This window comes from Rhinichthys klamathensis, unplaced genomic scaffold (assembly GCF_029890125.1).
Source record: "Rhinichthys klamathensis goyatoka isolate OS25496 unplaced genomic scaffold, OSU_Roscu_1.1 h1tg000189l_1, whole genome shotgun sequence".
In the NCBI taxonomy this organism is placed as follows: Eukaryota; Metazoa; Chordata; class Actinopteri; order Cypriniformes; family Leuciscidae; genus Rhinichthys; species Rhinichthys klamathensis.
The window spans coordinates 357,301-367,500 of NW_026606716.1; the positions used below are offsets into that span (position 1 = coordinate 357,301).

General features: G+C 37.6%; 1 protein-coding gene across 1 annotated transcript in view; it reads left to right on the top strand.

The window, feature by feature from the left end:
* The window catches only part of LOC130095241 (transmembrane protein 235), a 67,588-nt gene that overhangs the window by 27,255 nt on the left and 30,133 nt on the right, over positions 1-10,200 (top strand). The gene's annotated exons all lie outside the window — the stretch shown is intronic.

Below are 10,200 nucleotides of genomic sequence, written 5' to 3' on the forward strand. Positions count from 1 at the left end.
GTTTGAATAGGGTCATTTTCTCTCTCTCTCTCTCTGAGCCAATATGGCAAGCCGTTTTAACATTTAATCATTTTAACCTACTAGTCTCTATTTTCATGCTACTAGTACTTATTTTTAGATACTAGTATCTATTCCATTAAGTACTGGTACTTATTCATTAGCGACTAGTGCTTATTCTTTAGTACTAGTGCCTATTCTTTAGATACTAGTGCTTATTCTTTAGATATTCTTTTGAATACGTATTAGTAGCTAATGAATAAGTACTGGTATCTATTTAATAGGTACTAGTATCTAATGACTTAGTACTAGTATTTATTGAATAAATACTAGTATCTATTAATAGGTACTAGTATCTAAAAGGTCATTTTCTCTTTCTCTCTCTCTGAGCCAATATGGCAAGCCGTTTTAACATTTAATCATTTTAACCTACTAGTCTCTATTTTCATGCTACTAGTACTTATTTTTTAGATACTAGTATCTATTCCATTAAGTACTAGTACTTATTCATTAGCGACTAGTGCTTATTCTGTTTAGAATATTCAAAGTGCTTATTCAATTTTTTTGCTTATTTATATTTTCAGAGCAGAAAATCCGATTTTTCTGCTTATTCAATATTGCATCTAAAAATGTAAGTGACTTGACGTGTGTGTGTGTGTGTGTGAGAGAGAGAGATGTGTCTGTTACAGTGACAAGAGTTTAACCCTTTAAGGCCTTGTCTTTTTGGATATATATTTTTTTTATTTAAAAAATTTTGCATACAACCCATATATTTTAAATGTATCGTTTGCTTTAAATTAAATTAAGATTGTATGTTTGGTAATTGAACCTAAATAAATTTTAAATTAATGTGCTATATTTCAGATCAATATATTTGTTTTCCTTCATTTTAATCAACACTAACTTTTAGGGCTGCAACAACGAATCGATTAAATCGATTAAAATCGATTTTTAAAAGAGTTGGCAACGAATTACATAATCGATTCGTTGCATCGCGCGACACGGAAATGTTTGAGTATAAAAAAAAAATTGGAGTTGAGCGCGGAGCACTGTCGCTCAATCGCGGAGCGAGCGCGAGAGAGACCGAGTGTGTCCGAGATCGCGCGCACGAGAGAGAGAGAGACCGAGTGTGTCCGAGATCGCGCGCACGAGAGAGAGAGAGACCGAGTGTGTCCGAGATCCCGCGCACGAGAGAGAGAGAGAGAGAGAGAGAGAGAGAGAGAGAGAGAGAGAGAGAGAGAGAGAGAGAGAGAGAGACCGAGTGTGTCCGAGATCGCGCGCACGAGAGAGAGAGACCGAGTGTGTCCGAGATCGCGCGCACGAGAGAGAGAGGCCGAGTGTGTCCGAGCATTGGTAATTTGGTACATACTACAGTAATATATAATTAGGCCTACTATATAAGATATAAATAAAAATAACAATTACATTCTTACCACTGAATTAGCTGACTGTGATTTGAATCAGATAGACAGACGATGAAAACAGTTTCTTTTCTGTCCAAATAGCCTACCACTACAAGGGCAGGGGAATATTTTTTCCACAATTTGCAGCACTGATTTTTTCGATCTTTACTCTAATGACTCAGAGAAACACTATACGTATATAAACAAAATACCTTACACACCATAGGAGATGGTCAATCCATTGTATTTGTTTTTAAAATATTATTTAATATTGTATTTATATTTTATATACATTGTATTTATAATTAATATTAGGATAGACTACAGATATTATCTTCTCTTATAATTATTATTATTGCTATTATTATTACCTATTATAGGTAATATGATAATAGGTGCATTTGCTTGTTAAAAAATGTCAAACATTTTGTTAAAGATTATAACATCTTTGACTAAAACAAAACACAAGTTTGTGAGTGTGTGCATCTGTGAGTGTGAGAGTTTGTGAGTGTGTGCTAGTGTGGTGTAGAGAACAAGTTCTGACGTTCAAACAAATCCTGTTAAGTTTTCTGATTGGTATTTTTCTTTATTTTTTATCAATTATTTATTGTTCTGACAGCAGCTCACTTTATTTTTAAAAAGCATATATTATTTGGCAGATGTAAAGCATACATGTGTATGTTTTTGGTTAGTCTATTTTTTTGCACTGGACTTTTTTTCACGGTGAATTTGCACTGTCAGTTCTGTTTTTTAATAAAGGATTGGAAATTAATGCTTTTTTTTATTATCCGATTCATCGATTAATCGTAAAAATAATCGACAGATTAATCGATTATTAAAATAATCGTTAGTTGCAGCCCTACTAACTTTATTCTCATCTGAATTATAAAGAATTTATTTCTGTATAAAATAAAAAATCCCGAATAATCCAGACCAACCAGAGCGCACTATTTCTACAACATCATCAGTGCTGAAGCGAAACTACCAGAGCCGTTCGGCAGATAGCAAGCAGATATTTTGTGTCACGTCGTGCACAATAACCCTAAAGGCACCAGGGTGGCGGTGCCACCGGCTTTATATATATATATATATATATATATATATAAATATAGCTGCGAGCAGCGATGAAGGGCCCAAGCCGGCGGCACCGCCACCCTGGTGCCTTTAGGTAACTAAAGGCACCGGGGTTGCGGTGCCACCGGCTTGGGCCCGTAATCGCTGCTCGCAGCTATATTTATTATTATTCTTTTTCTATCAACCTTTCGGGCACTTTTGGGGCCCTTAACGTGCTCAAAAACTCTTGAAACTTTGCACACGGGTCAGAACCCGCGGCCATCAGGGCTGGGCTGAAGATGGTACCCGGGCGTGGCAGGGGGGCTCGACAGCGCCCCCTGGAACGCGGTCCGAAAACTGGGTCTATAAATCAAACACGCTTTCATGTAATAATTTGAAACTCGGTACACATATAGATCTCATCGGTTCATATATCCTTCATGCTCTTACTTTTTACGCCAGCCCAACAGGAAGTCGGCTATTTAGGGTTGTTTGGAAACGCATGCTCAGGAATTTGAAACACTTCTCCTAGGGAATTCCGCCGTTCGTCTCCAAACTCGGTGTGCATGAAGTCAAGAAATTGAGGATCCCAAATTGCGAACGGATTTTTGATATCTCGAACGGTGTGGCCGTGGCGAGGAAACGAATTTATGGCGAATAATGGAAACAGGAAGTGTGTTATAACTTCTGCATACATTGACTGATCTTGATGAAACTTCAGCAGTGTGTTCGCTGTAAGAGGCCGATCACATGGATGTGGCTATTGTGAGTCAAAGTTATAGCGCCACCAACTGGCAGCAGGAAGTGTGTCACTTTCAAAATGCTTTGAAATCACCCTCTTATTTTTACCCGATTTGCTTCAAACTTCACTACTATAATGTAAACACACGCCAGATGTAGACCTGTGAATGGATTCTTGATATCTTAGATAATGTTGCCATGGCAACGCATCAAACTTTAATATTCTTTTCTTATGCTTTTGAGACTCTTAGCATGCCTGAAATTGCTTGAAATTGCATGAAACTCGACAGACAGATCAGATTTATTAGCCAGTAGACATGTGCAAAGTTTCAGAAACGGGCATGGTGCAGGGACTCAGTAGCGCCACCTTTTGACAAAAGTGGGGGTGTTAGTTTGATAGTTTTACCTACAATCATATAACTCAGTACGCTTATTGTTCAGATCAAGCCGGACAACTTTCTAATTAACTGTCATTAGCTCAGACCAAGAGGAAGTCAGATATTTTAGTTTGAATGTGGATGTTTCTGAGAATTTTCTCTCCCTCTCCCTCTGACAGAGAGAATGCACCCTGCCATTCGTGTGTGTGTGTGTGTCTGTGTCTGTGGGGGGAGGGGCTCTTTTAGTTTAAACACAAAATTATACATAGGGCCATACTGCCCTCTTGTGTCCAAAATTATATTTATATATACATTATACATATATTTGGTATGTGACTTGAGGACCGAGAGCTTTTAAATACGGGACATTGATAATGGCCACGTGCAGAGCGCTCGAGGGAATTCCTATGGAAGTAGGAATTAACTAAAGTTCTGCTCGCTCATCGCCGTGGACGCGCACCGTTATGAATGCCCGTGCAGCCGTTAGTTTCATTTTAAAATTAGCGCCTTTTCTGGGGCCGATTGCATGAATTGTGAGTTCAATAGCCTATTATTCTTCATGGAAACCACAACAACAAAAGAGTATAAAAGTTTGGTGTGAACGCAGCATAATGAACAAGCTGCGATCTCAAGATTGCAATGCTGGAGTGTGTGTGTGTGTGTGCGTGTGAGAGAGAGGCGCGGGCGAACTGTGTGTGTGTGTGTGTGTGTGTCTGTGTGGGTGTGAGTGATAGTTAGTTTAAACACAAAATTATACATAGGGCCATACTGCCCTCTTGTGTCCAAAATGATATTTATACATATATTTGGCAAGCATGTGACTGAGGACCGAGAGCTTTTAAATACGGACGTCCACACGGACATTGATAAGGGTTGCGCTTGCAGAGCGCTTGAGGGAATTCCTATGGAAGTAGGAATGAACTAAAAAACGTTCGCTCTGTTCTGCTCGCTCGTCGCCATGGACGCGCACCATTATGAATGCCAGTGCAGCCGCATACTTTTTAGTGTTACTTTAAAATTAGTGCAATAACGGGGCCGATTGCTTGAATTGTGAGTTCAATAGTCTATTATTTTTCACGGAAAACACAACAACAAAAGAGTACAATGATAGATTCGCTTAAATAGGGGCTTTTACATAAAATAGCCTATTCCGTCATCATCTTTTCAGTCAGCTCTGCACTCTCGTGATTAATGAAATTTGACTCCTGTTGCTGATATTTGCTGCAACTTTCGTTCCGCTCACAATTTAGTAAGCAAACACGCTTCAAATGTGTTTTTATTTTATTTTTGTGTATATATATGTGTGTATATATATATATATATATATATATATATATATATATATATAAACCCATTTTATTCCTTTTTTTCAATTTAAGAATTATTTTTAAGTTTAAAAACAGCCAGAATGGTTGTTTAGTCAAAAATAATAATAATCCAAATCATATATAGTGCTATACTGCCCTCTTGTGTTCAAAATCAGGTAGGCCTATTGAATTTATATATATTTATATATTAGGGATGTTACTATGGGAATATTTTCCCACCGGTTAATCAACGTGTGATTGTGTAAACCAATTGTGTAAACCTCCCGCTGGGGGGTTTAAAAACACTAACTTGAAAGCGAAAGTATAATATGGACGTCCGCACGGACATTGAAATGGTGGCGCTCGAATGAATTCCTATGGAAGTAGAAATTAACTAAACGTTCGCTCTGTTCTGCTCGCTCGTCGCCATGGACGCGCACCGTTATGAATGCCAGTGCAGCCGCATACTTTTTAGTGTCACTAAAATTAGTGCACTTTCGGGGGCCGATTGCTTGAATTGTGAGTTCAATAGTCTATTATTTTTCACGGAAAACACAACAATAAAAGAGTACAATGACAGATTCGCTTAAATAGGCGTTTTTACATAAAATAGCCTATTCCGTCATCATCTTTTCAGTCAGCTCTTCACTCTCGTGATTAATGAAATTTGACTCCTGTTGCTGATATTTGCTGCAACTTTCGTTCAGCTCACAATTTAGTAAGAAAACACGTTTCAAATGTGTTTTTATTTTAGTTTTGTGTATGTGTGTGTATATGTATGTATATATATAAATATAGCTTATGTTTCAAATATGAGTTAATTAACAATCGTTGGAAAGAATGATACTTTTAAACATAACACTAAACCGTCATTAGGTGTCGCCAGGCGACCGTCTTAATGAGCGAGTCATTGATTCATTCGTTTGAACGACTGAGTCATTCATGAATGAGATAGATGTTTATGGATTGATTGGTCATTGAATCTTTGAGTCAACCGATTCGTTCAAAATGCTTAATCATTCAGTAATGAGAACGCGTTGCTGTGAGATGCGCGATGGTTCTGCTGTGATCTTTGTTTAACTATTTTCGCTGCTGAAACAGAAAAAAAGTCAATATTGCATCTAAAATGTAAGTGATTTGACTTGTGTGTGTGTGTGTGTGTGATTGTGTGTGTGATTGTGTCTGTTACAGTGATAAGAGTTTAACCCTTGTTAAACTTTAGGCCTTGTCTTTTTGGATATATATCTTTTTATATTAAAAAATAGTCATACAACCCATATATTTTAAATGTATTGTTTGCTTTAAATTACATTAAGATTGTATGTTTGGTAATTGAACCTGAATGAATTTTAAATGAATGTGCTATATTTCAGATCATATATTTGTTTTCCTTAAAATTTGAACTAACACTAACTTTATTCTCATATGGATGATAGATTATTTATTTCTGTATAAAATAAAAACACATTTGATTTTTCTTTTTTAATCAATGTAGAATGTGTAACTGAAAAAATAAACAGATTAGGGCTCTGTTTGATGACAAGAAATGAAAACCAATGCGATATGATGAATGTCCAAAAGATGGCTCCCACAGACTGTTTTTAAATAGGATTGTTTGATATTTTTTGCTTTTAAACTGTGTGTGTGTGTGTGTGTAAGAGATTTTGGTTGGGTGACAGTTGTAGTTTACAGTTTGACAAGAGTTTATAGTTTGACAAAAGCACAATGTTGTGTTTTATTGCGAGTGTACACAAATATAAGTAAACACTTTGCAGTTTGAATAATGTCCTGTATGAACAAAAGGACGGAGTATGTCTTTATGTCTACATTGTTCAATTACGCCACACACACACACACACACACACACACACACACACACACACACACACACACACACACACACACACACACACACAAACACTATTTTTCTAATCAGATCAGGCAAGTAATATTCTGTCTTGTCTCTTAAAAAAACAATATATATATATGTATATATATATATATATATATATATATATATATATATATATATGTGTGTGTGTGTGTGTGTGTGTGTGTATATAAATATAGCTGCGAGCAGCGATGAATGGGCCAAAGCCGGCGGCACCGCCACCCCGGTTATAGCGCCACCAACTGGCAGCAGGAAGTCTGTCACTTTCAAAAAGCTTTGAAATCACCTGATTGCTTCAAACTTCACTACTATGATGTAAACACACGGCAGATGTAGACCTGGATGTAGACCTGACCTTTCAGAAGGTTGCTCTCGCATACTTTGTGGTTGACATGTGCCCTCAATGCACACTTTTGCAGAGCCCACACTGATACAAGCTCTACAGCACACTTCTTTTCGACAGTCAAAGCAGGGTTACGTTTTTGCACGTCGTGCACAATAACCCTAAAGGCACCAGGGTGGCGGTGCCACCGGCTTTATATATATATATATATATATATATATAAATAAATATAGCTGCGAGCAGCGATGAAGGGCCAAAGCCGGTGGTACCGCCACCCGGTGCCTTTAGGTAACTAAAGGCACCGGGGTTGCGGTGCCACCGGCTTGGGCCCGTAATCGCTGCTCGCAGCTATATTTTAAGTTGTTTCCACTGTTGATGGGAAAATGTAAGTGTTCGCGGCCGCGCCTCCGTGCCATGCAGTGCGCGCTCACACTCCCACACACATTTGCGTCAAAATCTTGTGTTTATTTGTGATAATCTTAGCCCTGTATTATGACTGACATTTGACGAATTTCTTTGTTCCTTTTTTGGATAAAACCGCCTTCTAAATATGTAGCCTAAATGTAGGCTAATAATAATATTATTATTATCATTTGCGTTGAGTTCACTGAAGACAGTAATATGTTAATCATAAAATAATTTATGAATGTTTTATTTTTATATAACCTAACCTTGTGTTTGTGTTATATTTCTTTTTTATATGTGAAGTCTTTTTTTGCTTATTCTATTATACTGAGCTTTTTCCTCCTAAAAAATTGAAAAGTGGCCTAAATGTCGTTTAGAAAATTCATGTATTTAACATCCTCAGTAAAATATAAAACATAAAAATGACAATAGCCAATTCTGGCTCCATAGCTGTTTACTCAATTATAACAAATTAATGATCAGGACGGCAGCTCCATCTCGCACTGTTGCTTGGCGCCATGGAGTGGTAATCGGGAACACCTGGATGCGCAATTAGGAAATCCTACGGAGGCTACAAGGTGCGTCCTTCGAAGGACAAATAGGCTGCATCCTTCGAAGTCCGCGGCCTTCGGAGGATGCAGCCTTCACATTGGGACACAGCTCATGTCTGGAACTGAAGCATCTTTGCACCACTTCTGGCCACATTACCTCTTGCGGTCTGGGCATGTACCACACAAGATTCGAACACACAACCTGAATGGTTCGGGGCTCGTGGCACATGGTTTAGCAGCTTGCGCCACTCAGTTGACGCTGACTTACCAAACTGCTGAGAAGAGGCTTCAGTGTAAGAATTAGCACACAAAAGCATGTTAATCAGATTAGCATGCTAAGCTATCTAAATGCTAATGAAGCTTATCGTTAAACTGATAGCTGAAGAGCCACAATGCATTCGTGAAGTGTAGCATTTAATATCATGATATTTTATTGTAATAAATGGCAATGTCCTTGTTTTGTTATATTATAGCGCCACCAAGAGGTGCAGTTCCACCGCTTTTTTTATGTGTTCTCAGAGTGAGCCCATACATGTGTGTGTCAAATTTGGTGAAAATACCTCATTTAGTTTTAGAGTTATAGACATTTATATGAGAGCATAAAAAAATGACCCATAGACGACTTTGGATTTTTTTGCCACTTACTATAAAATTTTTGACATTTGGGTATTAGCATATGGCCAACGACCTATGTTTCCAAACTTCCTACGGTAGTTTCGTCTCGATCGGTCTAACGGTTTCGATTATACAAAGATGGCAAATGTTTTTAAAGCGCTAAATCACAACGCTACACAAACAGTAAGGCGAAACCCAACATGTTTGGTATCGTTGGATTCAGGAACCTAAGGAGATGACTCGCGTGAAATTAAGTCAACCACACCTAGAGTTATAAGCATTTGAAAAATAAATTTTACCACTAGGTGGCGCTGGTTCGAAACTTCTCAGGCTCCTTTAGGGTATCGTATTGATGACCCATACCCAGTTTCGTAATGATACGTTCATGCATTCATAAAATACAGCATTTTAGTAAAAAAATTAAAATGGCCGACGTCCAAAATGGCCCGTTATGGGAAAATTAGATATTAGTCGACTCGGCATGATGCCCTGAATCTAACGAGACCAGTTTTATGATTTTTGGACAAGTCATTCAGATGTTATAAGCAAAAATATACATTTTTCTTATCTCCGGACCAGTAGGTGGCGCTGCTTCGATACGCAGCATGTTTGGTCTGAATGCGATAAAGCGAAGCGGAGATGCAGCCTTACGTCTGTTTTTGCAAGCGCAATGTAAAATTAGTTTGTGCGGTATTCAAGAACGGTTTGACGAAATTCTAGAACAAGTTCGAAAAAGTAGGTTTTTAAAATATTCAAAATGGCGGAAAGATTTACATGACGGAAAATGACGTTACATACGAATCGTACGATACGTACATACGATCGAATCGTATTGACCCAAAGAATCAGTGGGGAAAGGAATTTTGTTTCATATGGTTCAAAAGTGATTATAAACATGAGTAAAACTTTGGACAGTTGTTGGCGCTAGAGTGATTGAGTTAGAGACTCCAAATTTGCTATGGTGACTGTTCAGACTGTCCCAGAAGCGGTCTATGGGCTGCCATAGACTTCCATATGGAAGTAGAAGAAGAAGAATAGGACCGCCAACGATTTCAAGAGGTGCCTACGCACTTTCAGTGCTTGGCCCCTAATAATAAGACATGATAACAAAATAGGATGTTACCAAAGTATCAACACAATTCAATTTTATACTGCAGAAGTGAAACAGAAACAGCTTTTAGATGTATTTACAATTGCATAAACATAATGCTATGAAATATACATAATGCATATTTTTTTTTATGAAATACTTTGAGTCATTGATTTGTTCGAAAACACTGACTGATTCATGAACGAAAATGCCACTGTGTTGCTCAGAGATACACAACAGCTCCGATCTGGCTTTGTTTGGAACTCAAAATAGAACAAAAATAATGACAATATTGACAATAATATGTCTAAAATATATCACAATATTAACTTAATTTTTAACTAGTATTAACTATAACTTAAAGGTCCCGTTCTTCATGTTTTTTTGAAGCTTTGATTGTGTTTACAGTGTGCAATATAACATGTGT